Genomic DNA, 22,190 nt, shown 5'->3' with positions numbered 1-22,190 from the left:
CTCTCTATTCACCTGAGGTCTTAATAACCAGGAAAAATGGACCAAGAGATCACATATTAAAGCATCCAAATAAAACAAATGAGACCAGAGTAACTCTATTGACTTAGTAGGGTGTAGTTAGAGAGAAGTCTAATGTAAGTCTATAGAAGCCAGGGCTTGTTAGGAGTCAGCAGTCTTGCACTTCAAGGTACTTCTTCATTGGCTTCATTTCAGAGCTGCAGTCCTTACTCCATCCCAAAACCTCTCTAAATCACAATTAAATGTCTAATGTACAAATTTTACAGACACATTCCACAGCAGTTTACTAAACTCCCAGTCAGATGTGGGCCATTCTGTGTTGAATTAGTTTTTGTCTCCAATCACAACTCAGTATTCAGTTGTGATATGCTACATACTAGTGCTATTTACTATTAAAATACAGATATCAAAGTTTGCTGTGGGGATATTACAGTGAATTAACCTTTATTCTTAACTCTTAGCCCTTTGTTTTGCAATATTACACTACATCATCCTGTTGAAATAATAGTTAACTTATTAACGGCCTTAGTTCATAAAACACTCTCCCACCACTGCCGCACATGCATGTCCAGCTCCATCCAAAAAAAAAAGAAAAGTCAAGATACATTTGGCAAGGTTTTATCGAAATGAACCCTTCCTTATTAACTGATGTTTGTAATAGCAGTCAAACACAAAAGAGCAGACTTAAAATGGTATCACAGTATAAACTAGAAAAGCACTCGGACCTCTGCCAAGGCAGATCAGTGCTGCCCCTCGATCATTTGTTCCTTGTGCCAGTACCAACATTTCCTGAAATTTTCATCCAAATCTGTCCATAACTTTTTGAGTTATCTTGCCCACAGACAGACAGACAGACAGACAAACAGACAGACAAATCAACGCAGGCAAAAACATAACCTCCTTGGTGGAGGTAATTAACCCCTATTAATGCCAAATTAAATTAAAAGTTGACAAACAATTAACATTATACACACGTAAACACAGAACACATCCACTTTTATGTGCAATTTCTCCTATTGCCTGTGGGGGCGTTAGTTAATCAAATTCTGATATGGAAAATACAAAAGGGGATGGACAAATGACATGCACTATATGAGCAGTAATATATGGACTCGCCCTCTGACATGAAATATTATCATGATAAAAAACGTAATGTTGCTTGTTGTCAATAATCATCACGATAAATGTCAAATTAATTTTTATCTGAGGTTTAAAGGCTGATTTTTCTTCCCAAGTGAGAGTTGAAGAAACTGGATAATTACTTATGGTTTAAAATGGTTAGTCATGATCAGAACATGGCAAATTTCAGAAATCTAGAGACAAAATATTTAAAACAATTATAATGATAAAAAAAAAATCAAAACTGGGTAAAACTAAATTAAAAACTAACTCAAGCATATATTTAGATGACACAACAGTGGTGGATCCAGAAAAAATGGAAGGGGGGGGATTCAAAGGGGCAAAATTAACATTATAAATGCTTCAAATGACATCAAACTGTATTTAATTATTATCATACACTAATGAAATTCATACGTTTTAACCTCACTAATGTGACCACTTTTGGAACCAAAGCAAAGAGTTTGCTTTAATAAGGTTGGCCTCAGTTATGGCATTGAATTCCATTGCATCCCAAATAATTAAAAATTACAAACAACAGGATACAGTAGAGGTATAGGCCTATATTTGACAACTTTGTGTGATTCACTCAATCACTGGCTGTGTTCTGTGGCAACTCCAAGATATTTCATATTCAGTCAGTTCTATAGTTCCAACTGTATAATAATACATACATACCTTCTGTGGCTGCCCGTTGGTTTTTCATGCAGACCCAAATGCTGCTTGAATAGACAGTTGTCTGGTCATGATTAGACTTTAATCTAGTTTAGATTCAACTCCCTTTACCATATAGACTCTCAGTAGACCCCCCCATACAAGAGATATGTAAATTTGCACCTCAAAGCTCATGTGGACAGATAGCTCAGTATATGCTATGGTCTATGATGCACGAGACCTGGATTTGAATCCCGGCAAGAGCAATTATATAATATTCAACATTTTACATGTTCAAACGATGGGGGGCACTAGTAGGTAAATCCACCATTGCACAGCACACATGGTTATCCCAAAATATGAAAATAAAAACATTTTTTGCAATATTTATTGATGTATGTAAATATAAAATAATATATGATGTTTGTCATTTGATCCCCTCTTAGCTGTGAAATGTTTCCTGGTACGTATGTCTGGTAGAATTTGAGTTGTTTTCATAAACAAATCAGCTGTTATATAAATATATTTTTAGTGATAGTGGGTTGTTTTCTCAGACATAATTTGCTCTTTTTAAATATTAGATGTTTGCTGTCACTTAGGTCCTTAGAGAATAGACCTGTAGAATATATAGAGCTTGTGGTATTTTTAATTTCATATACATATTAATTTGATGCATTTTATTATCATGAGTCATGTGAACCCCAAGTATAGGTTTATAGTTAATCTGAATGAAAACTGATGTCTAAGCAAAGCTTGTTTTGATATTTTGTGAATTCCTCCACAAACCGAGAGATAAAATGACGCTGACTCAGGCTTGCACCCACTTTCCCCCCTCTGCTGTGTTCTGCTCTGCTGAGCAACAACCACCCAAATGATTCTGACATGACTTGACCTCGGACAATATTCTCTCACTGGGTCCAGTTCCACCTCACTGGGTGCATATCGCCACTTATGCACTTAACTGTAGCATGCTTTCTCTTTTCCCCTATTCATCCAGTCTCTGTTGATCTTAGAGTTATCTCTGCTTTTTCTCATTGCATCTCACACTCGTCCCATCACTCACCCTTTCTGCTTTCTCTTTTTTTCTGTCCTTTAATCCAACTCTTTGTCGAGTTGTGTTTATGAATTCTTTACAGAAGGTCATTGTCATAATTTAATAATCAGATCTAAGAAGCAGAGGAGTGTTCATTTTATATGTGTTTGCAGTCACATCCAATCATTTTAACAGAGACATTTCAACATCATTCTCAAGAATTTGTTTTATTTTATATATATGAAATATTTAATGTATGATAAACAGTCAGGAAGCTCCAAACTAAAGTTACATCACTTACAATGAATCCCTGACAGTTGATGTAAAACAAAATGGACTCACATCATGCATTGAGACATGCATACGCACACATTAACAGACCACCTTGACCTGATAAAGACACATCAACAGTCCTAGCCCTCGCGGCTCAGGTAAGGACCACAGTGGCAAAGTCATTGTTGTATCTCCAGCTAATGGCGCTAATATTTGTGTGGGCCATAAATAATGCTAACAAATAACCACATAAAAAGAATTAATGAAAAGCAAACAGAAGTGGAGCAGAGAGATGCATGGTTATACAGAGTAGCGACAAATTACCCTGGGGGGTGGTGGTGGTAGGATGAGGGGCTTTGGTACAGTCATTACTCTGTACAGCGAGTACGGTCTGGCTAACACCTGTGTTTCCCTCCGATCTGCCTCACCCTAATTAGCCCACACACACCCCGGGGATCCTCTGACACACAAGACCTGGACTGGGGTGGGGAGGGAAGTTCAGACAGGGTGAAAGTGGGGAGGGCATACAAGAGGCAAAAGTTAAGACGGAATTTAAAAATTATATATATATATATATATATATATATATATATATATATATAATGTAAGCATGGAGATAAAGAACATTATAGTCAGTGCAGCCGCTGAGATCTGATTACGAGTCAGCGTCAGTACGGAAGAGAGGGAGCAAGGCAGAAGTTAACTGACATCTGCTGACAGTGGTGAGAACTGGAGGCTGATAGGTGGAGCAGTCACGCTCCTTCTCAGTTTCATTTGCACTCACTCCATGGTTCGGAAGTGTGGAATAATATGTTTGTTAATTTCAGATGTCACTTTATTTCTTGTTAGAACACCTCCACACACTGTTTCACCATCCTCTCAGTCTGTGTGATAACACGATTCTCTGGTGTTGACCTTGACATTTGCTGCCTTAATGTGGTCCAGCTCCTTTACTGAGGTGTGTTGGCAGTATATACATGTTGTTACACATTCAATATAACAACACTGAACTTTAATGATAACAATTTTTTTTGACTGTCAGAATAGGTTTACATTATATATATATATATATATATATATATATATATATATATATATATTTTTTTTTTTATATTAGGCCTGTAACGGTACACAAAATTTTCAGTTTGGTACGTTTTCGGTTTTCAAAGCCACGGTTCGTTTTTCTTTTTTTCGGTTCGGTACGGGAAGAAAGAAAACCCCTCAAAATGTGTATTAATGCATTTATGAATTTTTAAACATTTTTCCCCCAATTTCTGGAGACAATAGAATGTAGAAAAACAGGAATAATATAATTCTGCTGCTACAAATCAAATAGAAAATAAAAGAATTTTTTTTTTTTTTTTGTGTCGAAGCCAGGGGTAGGGGGGGCACACAGTTATATACCTGGGGGTGCGGTCCATAACTAATGTAATGAACGCTGTCGTGAAACGAAAGTGAAACTTTCCATACTTTCAATGTTCTATTTGTTCCTCTATTATACAGCGTGCGTGACAGACAGACAGAGCTAGTGTAAGTGTTTTAGAACTGCCATAGTTCCTAGGGGCCAAACAACGTCCGTCTTATTGACGTCTCTTTCCTCGTTGTTGTCTTTCACGTGAACCTGAACTGGTTCAAACTGGACTGGACTGATGGTGGAGGGTCTTCAGTCTCTTCCTTCCAGGTTCACATCATATTTGTTGTTTTTTTTAACCTTATATCAGCTGCTATTTCATATTTCGGGTAAATGTGTGCTCCTTTATTAAGTCCGTGTGAAACTTGCGCGGATTTAAAATTCCGTGTCGAACGATGTCTTTCGTTCCTTTTTCTTTTTCTCATCATACTGTGCCATTTCGGTACAGCTGTGTACCGAACCGAACAGGTGCTTACCAAAATGGTTCGGTTTGGTATGTGTACCATTACAGGCCTAATAAAAAAAAAAAAAAAAAAAAAAAAAAATATATATATATATATATATATATATATATATATATTTATTTTATTTATTTATTTTTTTAATTTTCAGCGACTATTTGTAATCGTCTATATTTCCATTCTTTAATTGATGAAATGTTTAAATAGAAGAATTGCAAAGTCAAATCACAAATCAACAATCCACCACAGCAATATGTTTCTTTCCTTTTCATCGTGTTTTTAAACCTCTCTCTCCTTTACATTTTTCACTGGTAAGAAGCCAATAAATAAAAGAAAAGAAAAACAATCGATGCGATCGTGTTACAGCTCACCAATGCATTGATCCAGCCTGAAGCCCTCAGGATTCATAGTGAGGGGGAGCTAAAGAGAGAGATGTAAACCTATCATACAGTCAGGCTGGCCCCATTGAACTCTGGGTGCAGTACATGCAAGTTATATTACACTAGATAATACCAAGAAAGACTAAATATATCAATGTATATAAGCAGTGTGAGTTAACAGTAGCATGTTTTCACAGCTGTAATTGTATTTTTCAAAAATCAATTACACCAATGTCTCCTATATGATTGGCTGGATATAGCCATTTTGTTGCTCAGCAGTGTGAGGCAGAGCAGAAGCAGATATTATGGAGCTTCTGCAATGGCACCAGTTTTAAGGACAGATCACTGTAAAGAAATACTCATATGCCTCCTTTCCCTTTCTGTCACACTCAGTTTACCACTTACCACATTGATGCCCGTGTAGAAAGAGGCACAGAAAGGCAAACACCACACACACACACACGCACACACATATTAGACTGTGTTTGTGTGTGTGTGTGTGTGTGTGTGTCTGCAATGAGACATGAAACGTAGACACACAGGCATTCATTCAAATGAATTGAAGTTGACACTCAAACATTTTGTCGATCTATTGCTGATCTCTGCCAGGAAACTCTGCCACGATGGTGCTGTGATGTGTGTGTGCTCACTTACAGAGATGGGAGAGTACCAATCCCCCCCACATGCTGACTCCAAAGACAAGCAAGGATCATATTACTCTGTGCCTCAAGACCACACACACACATACTCACACAGTACGTTCTATCTCTTACTCTCTAATATGTCTTCATTAATGTGAAGTGACCATTTCCACATCCTGCAGAGTGAAAAGTGTTTGTTTTACTGAACCATGTAAAAGATTATTAACAAAACCGTATAATATTTGTATATGCATATATACTTAGATTACACAGTATTTTTGCACTGAAAAACACAGAACTGCTAAGGAAGCCGTTGTAATTCAATCGCCTCCGTGTTATACAAATCATATGTAATTTTCATTTAAATGTGATTTCTGTAAATAAATCCAAAAGTCCTCATGAACTCTCGAGATGGGTGGTTTGTGGTGGGGAAAATTACTTGTTTCAAAACATACAAGGTGTTAGAGCAAGTGAAAGTGTGTTGATGCAGAATAGTGCGTGCAGAATAGGAGAAACTGTGGTTTTCCTGGGCCTCTCCTAGCTAAAGGAAACTACATCATAGTGGAATTTATACTGTAAAACCTCACTTGAAAATGTAGAATAATGCAGGCGTCAACAAAAATCTTAAATTAAACAAATTGGACAAATTAAAATATTCCCACTTCCTCTTTGAGTCTTTATTTATAGTATGATCGGTCACTTCCATGTTTCGTTTGAGTTTTAATTTTCCCCTGTAATTACCGAGAACTTCCCCTCTCCTCTCCTCTCCTCTCCTCTCCTCTCCTCTCCTCTCCTCTCCTCTCCTCTCCTCTCCTCTCCTCTCCTCTCCTCAACACTGAGACTGATCTGAGACTCCTCTGGCAGTGACAGAAGTAGGCTGCGCATGCCACAGCGCCAGCCCAATCAGTGACGATCTGCATGGTAATGTGTGGCAGGGGCGGGATAATGAAGTTCCCAGCTTGCCGACTGGAAGGCTATCCTCCGGTGTGCTGAGTGATTTATCTCCTCTGTCAAGAGCCAGGACAGCCAGGACTTGTCCTTCCCCATGGTCCCCGGGAACAGGAGTCGAATGGAGCCAGATAAGAGATGAGGAGAGCAGAGGACCCTGGTAGCTTGCAAAACCTGAAGCAGCATACATACATTACTGCATATAGCAAACAATAGCACATGCATAAGTATTTAATAAGACATTTTTAAGAATAATATGGTAGTTATTAATATCTTAAAGCATACTGGGTAATTTCCCCCCCTTTTTGGAATTGGAGAGTTAGTGCAGTTGGTATGGTGTAATAGTTAGTAGGACCTATGACTCTCCCCATGTTCTTTCACTCATTTGTCCCCTACACTGTAGACCTATCCATCACACTCATCCTGCCCAAAGGGACAAAATGCAAAAAAACCATTCATGATTTACAACTCTTTTGTGATGTAGCCACAAACAAAACCCCACCATGTTGTTGTCCATTATAGAAAATGCAGGTGGAAAGAATAAGAAGCGGGGGGGGGTAGGAGGAAAACATTATTCACATTTGCAGAACTTTGTACTTGTCCTTGATCTTCTTGGCGCATCTCACTCATGTCCCATCAGTTCTTATGTTTTTTTGCTGATTTTCTATCATAATGTCACATGACTGATTGGCGAAATGACCTACAAAAAGTTTTTCAGCAACATCAGCTTTTTCGATCCCAGGTTAAGTTCATCAGTTTCAATGCAGAGTGGCACTATGATTGAGTGTATGTATTCACCCTGCTACTGTAGACGGACTGTTGCATCATTCTCATGCTTTAGTCTGTCATCTGAAAACACAATTAGCTATATATGTATAATGTTATCAGTAGAAATTGCCCTTTTTTATTCCTTGAAATCAGCTATCATGAGAGGTCCGGGCCCCTCATTTGTCTCTCTAAACTATGGTTTGTTTTCGTGTTTTTTTTTTTTTTTTTTTTTTTTTTTACAACGTCGTCTTTTTCCTCCCCTCCTTTTCTACATGCTCTTCTTGGCACTCGACACTGTTCCTTGTCTCTCAGGCCTACACACTGGTCAATTTAAATCTCTGTCAGACTTGACCTTGGACGAAGAGTTAAATTAGTCCAGTGAAGTACATAATGAGTTCATTTAGGTAATTAAGCATTCAGGTGGAATGAAAAAATGCTCTCTAAATATGCCTGAGGACTTTTTGTGTTGGTGAGACAAAATGATCATAAAACTAATTGGATTTTTATTCCTCAAATAACAGCATTTCTATGAATGGTATCTCGCCATAGGGAAATTCCTCGGACAGATGCACACATTTTAATCCAATAAAATAAACCGAGGAAAATTTGAATGACCAAAATAAAATGACAATGTGCAATACATGCTCCACAGCTTCCTATGTTTGAGCCTAAAAACATTAAATGAATGTGAGGTTAAATATGCTTCCTCTGCTGTCTCTTAAGTCCTGTCTCATTGAAGGAATGTTTACTTGTCAACTCATTTATTTAGTTATTTTTTGCAAACACACTGCTGCCATTGAGATTCATAGCAGTTTCCAGGTAGTGATCAATGATTTTGGTTAAAAATGAACTGAATTTTGAAACTGAAAGAGTTGTACCGTGAAAAAAGACTTTTTGATCTGTAGATCTTTCTTTCCCAAAGGCAACCAGAGTTTTTCCTTTACTGTCATTGTTCCCACAATAACAGGAAGACGTTTTTGTTTTTTAATTGTTTAGGTTTATCCAAAATGGTTAAATGTTGGCAGCCTTAGTCACTGATACTGTAGGTTTTACATTGATAGATTTTAAGTTAACCACGCTACGTTGGATGTCAAATATGGATCTTTGCCCAACATTAGAGGCATTATCACACACATAATATACTAGAATTAATGTTTAATTACACTAACAATGTGCCCATGTTTTTTTTCCTCTCACCTCTTCTTTTCTGGTTAATTAAAACAAATGAACAAAGCCAGGGGTTCTCATAACCTGATTTGGCAAAGAGCAACCTCATTTGGAGTGAATTAAAATATTATACAGTGAATTCATTATCTCATTTCCACTGTGTATTCTGTAACCACAATACAGTATTTGAGGCTCACGGTGTGGAGGAAAAAAAAATCATCAAAAAGATAGTAACAGAATAATAAAATGTGTGACAGAGATTGACAGAATATTTTAAGTAATCAAGCACCCTAAACAGTGTAATTCTCCAAACACTAAGTGAAAAGAAAGCATTCTCTAAAGCTTTTCACGTGTTTGTAAAATAATCATTTTTAGAGAAGGTGTTGCCACTTTAATTTGTCACACTTCTAATTTGCCAAAACCAGAGAGAATTCCAACCTATCAATTACTTCATTATTTCAGGTTTTCCATCTTATGTCATTCTACAACGACATGGCAGGTGGGTAATTTGCAAGAACAGTTTTCAACAATAAATGGTTTATGTAACAAAGCCTGCCATTATGCCGTAATACTGTTTAGTTTGATTAGGTATTTTCATTTTACTATCAGCATCTTAACCATGAATAGGCACTGCTGATCATCTTACTCTATATTGCATTTAGTTAATGTAAAATTGGTGGCACAGTCACATATACACCTTTCTCATACACAATTCGTACTGCTTCCAAATTTTGTTGAATACATATTCATGCTGCGATGAGCTCAGTATTTACTAAAATAGAACTTAAATATGTGGAGGTTGCAGTGGTGGACCCTGTCAGACCTCATGTACATGACAAAACCTACAAATCTACTTTAATGGTAACTAACAATAACAACAGCTCTTCGACATGAAGTGCTTTATTTCCTTAACAACCATACTTCCAACTGTAGCCTCCCCTCAACTAAAAAAAACAAACAAATCAAAACAAACAGGCTAATTTTTTATGTTCCTCTTTTGCGATGTTTTCACTATATGTCATATTTTATCAACATGAAGATGATATTCCAGCCACCTACTGAAAGTCAAAAATATTTTCACACAGTTTCTCTGTGCTCATACCTGAGTTTTGGTTCCTACGAGCACAATTTGACACGTTGCAAATATTTTAGTACTATGTAGAAATTTAAAGCCATTACAGTAAATAGAACACATTGTAATATTTGCATAATTTTTTTTAATGTTCCTCTATTGCAGGGGCGGCCATGGCTCAGGAGGTACAGTAGGTTGTCCATTAACTGAAGGGTTGGTGGTTCGAATCCTGCTCTGTCCTAGTCATGTGCTGTTGTGTCCTTGGGCAAGACACTTCAACCAACTTGCCTCCAGTATCACTCACACTGGTGTATGAATGTGTATGAATGTTCGGTGGTCGGACGGGCCGTTTGGCGTGAATTGGCAGCCATGCTTCAGTCAGTCTGCCCCAGGGCAACTGTGGCTACAAACGTAGTTTACCACCACCAGAGTGAGAATGAGAGAGTGAAGGAATAATGGATCAATAATGTAGAGCACTTTGGGTGCCTTGAAAAGTACTACAGCAGTGTTTTTCAACCTTGGGGTTGGGACCCCACATGGGGTCACCTGGAATTCAAATGAGGTCGCCTGAAAGTTCTATCAATTGATTAAAAAAAAAAAAAAAAATCTTACTAATAAAAAAATATATGGTGAGTTGACAGAGACAATCACAATCCAAAAAAGACATGACAAACTGTGAAGCTGAAACTGAAGCACTGTGGTACTGTTTATCTTTCAATTGTTCATTGTGGTCGGTTTCAGATGCTGCAGCTCTTTCATAATTCATTGTTCAGTATTAATTGTCAGCCTTGTAAATCCAAGCTGGACTGACTGTACATATCCTGACCAAGGAAAATAAAATTCTCACTTTGTGCAGTAATCTACAGCTGGCTTTTCTGCCACCGTCCATAATAATATACATTATATAGACTAAATATATAGTGTCTAAAATTAGCATTTATTTGCAACATAGCATAGCAAACTATTACATGATCAAAAACAAATTAATTTTAGCAAAAATAAAAAAGTCTCCGTTTTGAATGTCTGGGGTCGCCATAAATTTGTGATGTTAAAATGGGGTCACAAGCCAAAAAAGGTTGGGAACCAGTGCGCTATAGAAATCTAATTCATATTATAATATTCAGTTTTGCGTTTTCCAGTGAAAGAGGTATAGAATTTCATATTAACCACTGCTGCTTTTTGTAACAAAAAGAAATTGCACTTTTTAAATCTGAAGTAAGACAGTAAATTTGTCAAACTTTGGAAAGTCAATAATGTTTTATTGTTAGCCAACATATAGAAATATGATGCGTTATGTAAACAATTCCTCATGTCTAGATGTCTGTTTGTGTTGATGAGTTGATGCTTGTTGTTCAGTGATATTCAACCACTTTTCAAGATCATAACTCTTTGAATACTACTCACCCTCCATTCTTCTCTAGTAACCTCCCTCTAAATAAAACAAATACTTTCAACAGAAATGTTTCTAGCAGACACCAACAGAAAATGCACCTGTAAATTAGCTAACAATGCCAAGTACTAAAATAAGATAAACCACTACTGTATTTTTAGCAGAAGTGTAATTTAGTTTACACAGGTAGTGTATAATGATGTAGATTGGGATTTAGAAGCTCCTTTTAGCACCAGCTAGTGTTTGTAGCCAATCTGACTAATTACAAAATGTCAGGTCAAGAGGACTCAGGTGTGAGTCAAGTCTTTTGGGGCAGCACTGCATTATGGGGGGTGGACAGCTTTCACATAACAACAGAGCTTATCTTGGGCTCAAGTATTGCTATGACACTCATACTTAAATATGTAAATAAAGGAATTACTGATTTGCACCATTTGAAATATTTAATAGGCTGTACGTAGAACCTTTAGTGTTGCAATTGTCAGTACACTGCGTAAGTAAAAGCATTGACACTGAAAATAGTGTTGCTTTTAAGACACAGTTATGTACACTTTCTGTAGTATATGAGCAAGTAAAATATCGCAAGCATCATTATATTTTAAAGCAAGGGTCCCTCCACTTCCCCTCACTCTTTATTCTTCGTTTTATCTGCTAAAAAGAATAGACTACAGAGAGAATCGAAAATGTTTTCCTTATTTGTGAGTCAAAAGGACATGGTGTAATGCTCTTCTTCAGTGTAGAACATTATTAGTATGTTAACAAGTCCGTGTTCAGGCAGAAGGAGAAGTATACAGTAATTGACTCTTGGCCTCTCTCATCGCATTAGAGGCCCAATAAAATGGGATCTGCTTTCACAGGCGTGCAAGTTGACGGAAGGAACATGCTTGTCTCATTTGTCATCAGAACTGCCTGAAATAAGCATAAGACCTCAGCAGATGAACCATGAACTTGAACTTGGTTTTTATAATAGACTCACTGTGTCTGTCTCTGTTTCTGCGTCTTCATCTCCTCACTCTATCATCTGCCTCTGTGGATGAAATAGCATTTGTGTGACAGTGTTTCACAGCATAAAACAACATTTTAACATTCAGTTGCTCACACACACACACATACATTATGCACACACAAACTGTGACTTGAATGTCGAAGGCATGTCGTTGCAGAGCACAGTGGTTGGGTAGCAGCTGAGGCTGGCGTGTGTCTGAGCAGGCTCCTTAGAAGCAGGCGAGGGTGAGGGTGACAGCGTCAGCTTGGCTCTCCTAATGAATGTCTCACTTCCCCCGGCACACTCCCTTCACTCTCCCCTCGCAGGCACCTAGCACCCCTCCGCCTACGGGCCCCACATCTCACTGGTCGACAGCAAGTGCCATCACTGGTATGACCTCATGGCCTCCGAACCTCGCCTGTGGTGCCTGTGTCACTTTGGTTTTGGCAAAGGCTGGAGTACTGGGGGTGGTGTCGGGGCACTGTGAAGGGTAAATAGATTAATAGAAGCTAATGAGAGGCAGAGAACCAGTATAGTCAATACAGACAAATTAGTATTTGTCTTTGTTTACAATTGCAGTTTTGCAACGCACTAAGCAAAGACTGTCGGGCAATGCAAAGAAAGAGCTGGAGTTCTTGCACTGATGACATGTTTAGTTTTCCTTTCATTTCCTATCAGTTTAACCTATTTTGATAAATTCACATTTGCTTTCATGTTTTGACCCATTACTGCAAAACTCTCATTGCAATAAAATGTGCTTCGAGGCAAATTAATTCCTTGTCACTAGTTGTGCAAAAGCATGTCATCATCACAATTACATCTTTTATAACTGTTACAGCTATTTTTTAATATTTATAAAAAAGTCAAAGTCTGTCAGACTTGTAATACTTAAAATTGAAGAAATTACATATATTCATGTCACACGTATTTAATTAACATATATTTTATAAGTGGCATATTTTTGATTAAATGTTTTGTTTTTTGATAATGAAAAGATGCAAAAACTTTGTTCTGTCGGGATGATATATACATATAGAAGTCTACTATACATAACAACTCACATCACACTTTTAGACTATTATTAAAGGGTGCAGGAATTTCCACAGTCAAGCAAAACCCACACATTTAAGTACACTTCAAGAACAACATTTAATGGCTAAATGATGCATAGACGAACTCATCCCCAACACATTGGTCTGGTTTGTTCAGTGGCAAAGTGGAAACACTAAGAGTGTTATTGGTCACTCAGGCACTAATAATGTAATGACTATGATCATTGGACAAGCACTGATTGTTACTCACTCTAGTTGCTTCTTTCTCTCACACACACTCAAACACACTAGCAAGCCTGCACATATAGTTTGTTTGAGTGCACATCACACATGAACTCACACATGTTGTATGTAATTTTCCACATGTGGCGTTAGTCATAGTTACAGCAGAACATTGGCTGTAGTTGGTCAGCGAGATCTCCGACAAATATTTTCATTTTTTGATCAAATCTACTAATTTTTTTCCCTCTCGTTCCTCGTCTTGTTGCATATACCTTTCCCTTTTCTTTGATTGCAGGTTTTCAGTGTGGTATCTCTCCCCTGTACCCTACTTGAGCAAGGTGACAATTACAGGGTTTCCAAGCTGAGAGGAGATGCTCATCAACATCTATAATCTGTGGGGACCCCTGTCATACACACACATACATGCATGACCATCCCCCTTGTACAGTGTTCACATGCTAAACCAGACACCGCACTCACATACACATACACACACACACGCATACACGCACGCACTTCACCACCCCCACATGTCCCCTGCTGTTCCTCACTCATGAGAGCGAAGCAAGCAAATCCAGAGGCATGACAGACAGACAGACTCACAGACATATCATTATCCGAGCCTCTCCATCAGGGTGGGTTGTCTGACTATAGCAGGGCTGAGGACCACAGCTTTCAGACCCAAGATACTCTAACACAACTCTCTGCATACTAACAAATGCCCGAACTCCCACACATTCTGTAAAGCCCATCTGTGCCATTCATTCCGTCCTTTACTACCTATATATTGGTCTATAATGTGCCGAGTCTGTTATTAATCAAAAGTTAGGATACTCATGTGAAAGCAACTGCAGAGTATCTCCAGCACTCTACAACTCTGTGGTTCTTAAAATTAAAAACCCAATCAAGCCATCTCTTAATTTTACTGGTAGAACGGGCTCTTTTTCGGTAAAAAAGCAAAATGAACTTGACTACCGCGACTGTTTTTCCCAGTCTTTCTTGACTAGCTCTCCTCATCTTGTCCCCTGTCCCCTCTCTCTCTCTCCTCCTTTCCTGGCGTAGTCCCTGTCTGGACCTAAACAGGAAGGGTGTGGCGCTGAGGTGGCACACCAGGGTCGCGACCTGGCCTCCCTCTCGTCATTAGCGTCTCCAGCTGGGCCAGGACTTCCGTTGATGTGGTCCACTGAGGAGGGGAGGCAGGGGAGGGACATCCCCTTAATTGTACCCTAGGTCATAGCGAAAGGAATGTCTGAGGTCTGAGGCCTTGTTACACACACACATCCAGAAAAACTCATATACACGCTTGCTCTTGCTCTTTCTCCTCTGTCTCTCGTTCTTCTGTGTTCTCCACCTCCCATACACCCACCCCTGCGGAGAAGGCCACTAATTGGCACATTGGCTGCCAGTGTGGGTGTGGAGGGAATGTCAAAGCGCCACGCCATAGCAAGGAACCCACAGACATCTCCAGAGCAATATGGTGACCCTGGGGATGAAACAAAAAAGATGAAGAGCACCCTGATTCACAGTTTCCACTGACCACTATATAAAAGAAAATAGGTAAAGAAACACCATGCAAAACATTTTACGAAGAGACATCTTATCAAATTCATTTTTCATTGTTCTGCAATACAGAGGTGAGAGAAGGGATGCAAGGGAAGAGTTTGTTTACAAATTCCCTCATCACGTCTGTCCATAGGGACTTATATATGAACAATGCTAAATTTTTTTTTTAATCAAGTAAACAATTCTGTACTATATTTTAATGTTTCTCTTCTAGTAACATGTGTACTTACATGTATAAAGTATGAGAAAGAAATACTTTGCATTCAGCACCAGACATATATGTAAAAAAATAAAAAAAATAAAAAAAAGAAGATCCTGTAGTGGTTTAACATCTTGTGGTTTTAGTCCTTCCTTCCCTATCCTTCCTTTTATCAACCACTGTCCTGCCATCTGGAATGCTTTTGTCATTTAGCTTCTTTTTTTTTCACACCACATTCAAATACACAGGAATATACAGTTCAAAGTCTGCAAATTTAACTTAAGTGGATAAGTATGATTTAAACACCAATTTCTAATTATTAGACTCTTAATGTAAATACATTTTCTCTGTAGGTCACTTATTTCTCCACTGAGAACAGCAGCAGCAGTGTATTGTAATAGTCGATGACTAAACCCAGAATTGTAAGAGCTCTCAGTGGTGCCCTATTCTTGACATTTAATGGGTACTTTATTGGATTAAAGACCCCTCTTTTCTCTAGAAAAAAAATTGAATGAATTCTTAAATTTAAGGGCCGGTATCCAACAGCTAATTATGGTTTTGCTTGTATTGAATGGGTGTATAAATATATTTAAAGACATTGTGCTTTATTTGTTTCTAGCCGGTGGAGTAAAATGGAAGTGAATATATGCAGATGATTTGTTTTTACATTTGAGGGTTAATTATTCCCATTTGTGAATCTTTGCCCTTTACAGTGGATGCTCTTAAAAATCATGATTAATGTATCAAACCATCTGAACATTATAAAGTCAAGTAAACCCATGAAGCTGAAGTATATGAAACCCTGATATTTTTATCCTGTTTGCCAGTTCCCACTCACCTTATGCAAACTCTTCTTTCTCTGCTGTGCTTTGTCTTTTTTTTTTACCAGTGCTTTGTGGTATATTCTTAGGACAAAAAGATCCCCAAACAAAACATGTGACACATGCCTATCGTAAAACAATCCTGGATGATCACCTCTTACAAAACACCAGCTGAAGGTCACAGCGAAACAATAGTAATTCTTTAATTTGAGAAAGCATGGTGTTAGGTGGCTTGGCTGACATAAAGACAAAAATAGAACCTTGATGAAGGCTGGTTAGAATGGGTGGGTGGATGGGAGTGGCCGGCTATTGGCGCATTTGGACTTGTGGTGGGCTGAGGTACAGGGGGCCCAAAAGGAAGGGGGGCAGGTCAGAGACTGATAGCCCACAGGGCTGGTGGAGTCCGGTCCATAGAGCATGCAGCCAACTTTCCAGTCAACACATGAGTCAGTCAGCAGAGATGCGCCAAAAATAAATGGCTTCCCTGTTCCAGGAGGAACCACACCCTCTCGTGGTTTCTTAGAGGGCAGCGTGGGCAGGCTGGGCGACCGCCCCTCTGGGGTTTCTGGGGTTGGGGATGGATCTGAACGGAGGCGGTGGAAGAGGTAGCGAGGGGGAGAGAGGGAGTGGGTGGCGAGTAGGGGCTGTGAGGAGCAAGGGGGTGCATTTGAGTTCCTAAAATGGAAACATTAGGGTGAAGAGCTGGCAACCCCACAGTCTTTTCATTGTTTATTGTTTACCCACACCACGGACAGTAAACAATGGCACACCCTCTCTTTGGGCACTTTGCGGCAGAAGCTGGAGCTGAAGCTAACCCTGGAGATCGGGCGGTGGGCAGGGCTTCCTCCAGCTCCAACCTTCACTGTTACAACACACCACTGGGCCCACACGGACAGACTTCAAATCACAGTCGCTGTCTTTTCTTATGTTTTCTTTTAACACACTCTCTTAATTATAAATGTTTTAACGGCCAATTTTCTTAAAAGATTTTTTCCACATCATGTCCTGTTCTCGCTCTCTCACTCTCTCTCTCTTTTCTCTCTTTTTTTTTTTTTTTTTTTTTTTTACCTCTGTCTCTTAACTTTGTAAAGTAGGATACTGAATGCAAAGGCACATCTCTGTTCTGTCTCTGATAGGACACCGATCTGTTTGGTCAGCCAGAGGTTAGATACCTTGACAACACTTGCCCTCTTCTAACATTTTGTTTTCTCTCTATCTTATTCTTTCTCTCATTCTCCTTCTCGGAGTCTTTCTGTATGAGTTCTGTGTGTGCACGTCCCCGCCCGTGATGGGTCTCGTTAGCTGTCAAGTGTCATCTTTATTAGCGCTCTTGGTGAGTCAGAGGAGTGACAAGAGAGAGCTGGGAGTCGGTCTTTCATTACCCCTGGCGACGGAAGTGTCATTCTCTCCATCTATTATTCATATTCCCTTTAATTTAACCAGGTAGAAGTGGCCTCGCAGCCCAGCGCTCACAGATACAGTGAGTCACCTCAGCACCAAGACAAACATGGACAGGGAGTTTTTTTTTTTTTTTTTTTTGAAGCTGTTCCCAGTGAGGCAGTCTGCTTGCTGGCTGTCAGGAGGCAGAGCAATTATATTTTTGACTCAAGATTCAAGACTTCAAAAATGTAATGATATGAGTGCCATCTGTTAAAAATATTGTGTATAGTTGGCACAAAGTTATGAAAATATTACTGTATCAGATTATTGTCAGTTCAAACTTTAAATATATGAAAGGCTTGATGTGACATTTTATATAAATATGAAAGTGCTATAGCTTTTCTGTGTTTTAGGCTTGAAAAGAGAAAATGCTAATCATTGTACAATTAATTACATGAATATGATAAAACTGTTTTTCTTTTTGTTTGTTATTGTGTTTTTTTTTTTCTTTGCAGACATTTCTTAAATTTGCTCAGGGAAAAAAAGTAAATCTTTAGGGAGTACCACCTTGCCTGCTGTAGATAAAAAAGATCAAATACACCCTTTAATCCAAAACACACACACAAAGATACACACACAGACACACACAATTCAAGCAAGCATAAACACATACTCAGAATCCACTTGAACCACCCAAAACACACACGTTGACTAAAGCCTTTAGGAGCTCCAACTTCTCAAAGTTGGAATGATAAGAAGTACACGGAGAGCAGAAAAGAGTGAGACAAAAGAAGAGGGAAAGGGAGAGGAAAAAAAGCATTACATATGCTAGCCTAGAATTAGAGCGTGAATGTATTGTCACTCAACTGAATGTTGCAAACTCCAGGTTCCCTCAAAAACAGGGACGTCTCCCTCACCGCCTTTTCCCCCTGAGGACTGGGTGCGTTTGGGGAGATAATTGACGAGTCCCCTGGCATGCAGTGAGAGAACGAGCACCACACTCAGCGACTCACAGCCACACAAAGCTTGGCTCATTCAGTGTGTGTAGATCAGTGTGTGTGCTGCAAAACAACAAACTGGAAAAGAATGTGTGTGTGTGCACGTCAGGGTGTGTGTATGCGCATTGCAAATATTTCCGCGTGCACCTATTTGTGGTGTGTGTTTATCAGAGAGGGAGGAGGAGAATAGGGTGATTATTCCTTTCTTTGTGTAGCATAATCCATTTCCGCTAAGCTTGAGAGAGCACCCAGGAGTAATGAGAGATGAACCTGAAAGAGCCAGCCTCCATGAATACAGTTCTGAGGAAGGCCTGGGCTCTTTCTTCTTCTTTTCATCCCTCTCTTTCTCTTTGCCTCTTTCTCTCTCCTCTGCCTCTCCATCCTTGTGCCTGTGGAAGACTTCTGTGTTTGACTAACAACTGTTGTGTCTGAGCTTCAACTTCTTCTCTGCTTTCTCAAACTATAATTCTGCTATGCCAGATCCAATGTGACGGATAGACTTCTGCCTTTTCTTTTCTTTCCCTCCCTTTTTCAACAAAAGCGCGAACTGCCTGCTAGACTAGAGGAATTGTAGGTATCACTGACATGTACAAAAGGAAAGTTTTAATTGTTTACAGGAAAAGTTCTGTTGAGTTGCAAAAGTAAAGTTGAATATTGAATCAGAGTCTTGGCCACATTCCTAATTCTGGAAGTTTGGAAAAGTGGGCTGTGAGTTGTGTTGTCTCATAATGTTTGCACTAATTTTTATGCAGCATACTTTGCACCAGAAGGCAAAACTTAGAATGAAGTTTGTGACATGATAAAGCACTTACATCACATATATATATATATATATATATATATATATATATATATATATATATATATATATATATATATATATATATATATGTATTTATGTGTGTATATATATATATATATATATATATATATATATATATATATATATATATATATATATATATATATATAAAATAATAATAATAATAATAATAATAATATTTAATATATTTAATATCTAATTTTTATTTTTCCCCCACAAATTAAACAATATCATTTTTGCAAGGGATTTGGAATGGAAATTGCATCTTTTATTTGCTCTTTGCTCTCTTATTTTTCTTTTGCAATCAAGGAACATTGTAAAACACTGTTAAAAACTAATTTATCCCTGATTACCCTAGATTTTATGTGGAATGTTATATGTCACACATTCTAAATCAGTATTCACTAATAAATGCAGCTCTTTTCTGTTTTTTTTTTGCATTAAAAACATGCTAATTACTGTAAATAGCGCAGTGATCTGTGACAAAAAAAAGACTGAAAAGTCAAAAAAATCACACTAAACAGAAAATGGCTAAAAGTGCTTCTTCAGGCAGTGAGTGAGTGTTAATTCAGGATGTGGAGCATTTTAAATTAAAAGCTGTGAGTTTTGAATAATGACTGAAATAAAACATACTCTACAGGTAAATGGCATAGGTCTAAGTGTTTCAGCAACTGTCATATTTGTTTATGTAGTTTCTTTTTTAAATTAATTTAGCAGGATTTGTGTAAAATGAAAATATGTAGTGTTACATGGTGCTTAATTCATAACAGGCAAAAAAAGTTTTCATGCTACAGTATTGAAAAAAAATGTTTTTGCTATATTTCTGCTGTAAGCTTGAATAATGTTTAATAAGAAAAAAGAACTGTCTGTGTAAAATCATAACCGACTCATCAGAGGAAAAGGGAGAATCCAATCAGACATGACAAAAAAGGATGACACGGGCCAAGTTCCCTAAAATTCTGACTGGAACAGTAAATAGTTCCTCTGTTCTTGAATTGAGGAAGCTGTCACATCCACATTTGCCCAGGGGCAATTTAATTCAAAAGAAAATAAGAAGGTCTACACACATACAAAGATGTCTCTTATTGTGAGGCATACAGTACAGCATTTACAGAAGAAAACACTTTAAGATTATTATGTCACCAAACTGACAACAATAAGGTAAATAGCAACATGGAGAGTTAAATTAACTTTAATTTCTCTCTATTGTGTCTGATGAAGCAGGAGACAGGATACGTGCAGTCGTTTGTGTGATATTTGTTGTTTCTGTGTGGATTTGTGTGTGCATGTGTGTGGCATGCTGCAACATATGTGTGTTTGCCAGGGAGAAAGTACAGGCAAGCAGAAGATTTTAGCCATGAGTGCAGTAGGCTCTCACACTCAGTTTGTCCCTGCTGCGTGCGCTCCCACCCAACGCCTCCATTCTCGACCCCCTGCAGAGGCCTCTGATTGCCGTGGAAACCGCACTTAAGGAGAAAATTAGGATTGCCTCCTCCCTAATTTAAAAGCACAGCTTAATTGGTTTCATTTATTACAGATGGAAATGCAAAATAAATGTTGTGCTATCTGATTTCATAGGTGTGCTTATTTGCTTAGAGAAACGAGATGAAAATAAATTAGTCAAAAATTGTAAATGTTAATTTAGATGAAGGAAAGCTGCAACGCGAATTAGACAAATAGAAAAGGAAGAAGCCCACAGATGCATAGAAACAGAAATGTGTGCAAGCCTACATACAGTTCACACACAAACATGCAACCCATGCATCGCTTATCCTCATAGAAACAGCCTTCAAGGTAAACTCAAGTGGGCTGAGTGTCGATGTGGAAAATTACTGCTCTGATCTGACCACCCCTTGCACAATCAAGACTCTAGCCTGTGGGCTCGAAGCAGGTATATTTATCTCTTGTGGCAATGAACCTTACATACATACAGACATGCAGACAGAGCTGAGTACCGCAATGGCATAATACACATGTACTGTATAAATAGAAAATGTTAGCTGTATATATTGTGGCTGTATACATCTTTTGCATGTGCCCAAGCCCATGGACATCTGAACATAAGCACAAGCACACAAACACACAGGGTCAAACACAATTTGAAAGATACAAAAACACCACTCTACTACTCCGGTCATCTCTCTCCCTTACCGACATTCCCGCTGACCAGGGGTGTGTATGGTCCCACCAGTGGGTGACAGCGGTCAGTGGTCACCTCTCTTTCACTGACTGGTTCTGTGTTGAACCATAACCACACCATCACCACACGACGTCCTGGGGCCAGGTGAGCGTGCCACTTTCCAGGGCACAACACAAACATCACTCCAGTCTTGTCTCTGTACATATATGCACGGGGGGCAAGCAGCGGGGCATGAGTGGTTAAAGTTTATTTTTGGATGTATTCATTACACAGTGAAAGGGTTGCAGTTGGGGCTAGGCAATTGTGGCGCCAGCGTGTGATTGTGGCAAGACAGCCTGACCGCCCAAAAATGGCTGAGCTAACAGGAGAGCATGGGAGGTTTCTACTTGCACTCACTAGCCTTTGGCAAGTTTCATCTTCCAACCAACACACCTTATGATGATTATTCATCCTACTGAAACCACTGTGCGCAGCAACAGTTTGATGATGGATGATGGACAAAAAACAATAATAATAAGAAAAAGAGAATAGAGGCAGAAGGCGAGAGAAACCTGCCTTTGCATTGACAATTTTAAAGACACCTTGAGAAGAGACAACCGCCATTCTGGTTACCACATGATCTGCAACCAGAAAACTAATAATAACATTAATGATTACAGAGTGTTATCAACA

General features: G+C 38.7%; 1 long non-coding RNA gene across 2 annotated transcripts; it reads right to left on the bottom strand.

Annotated features, from left to right (window-relative positions):
* Positions 1 to 6,855: 6,855 nt before the first annotated feature.
* Positions 6,856 to 21,602, bottom strand: LOC115425237 (uncharacterized). Of its 2 annotated transcripts, none has more exons than XR_003936211.1 (4): positions 21,530 to 21,602; positions 12,449 to 12,801; positions 12,312 to 12,362; positions 6,856 to 7,112 (listed from the first exon to the last, which is right to left on the bottom strand). It is a non-coding gene; the product is annotated as an uncharacterized LOC115425237 (long non-coding RNA). The 2 variants fall into 2 exon arrangements; XR_003936210.1 differs by having other exon boundaries at positions 12,462 to 12,801.
* Positions 21,603 to 22,190: the final 588 nt, after the last annotated feature.

Source organism: Sphaeramia orbicularis, chromosome 9 (assembly GCF_902148855.1).
Source record: "Sphaeramia orbicularis chromosome 9, fSphaOr1.1, whole genome shotgun sequence".
Taxonomy (NCBI): domain Eukaryota; kingdom Metazoa; phylum Chordata; class Actinopteri; order Kurtiformes; family Apogonidae; genus Sphaeramia; species Sphaeramia orbicularis.
The sequence above is the reverse complement of the archived record's forward strand: the minus strand, read 5'-3'. Positions and strand labels throughout refer to the sequence as shown.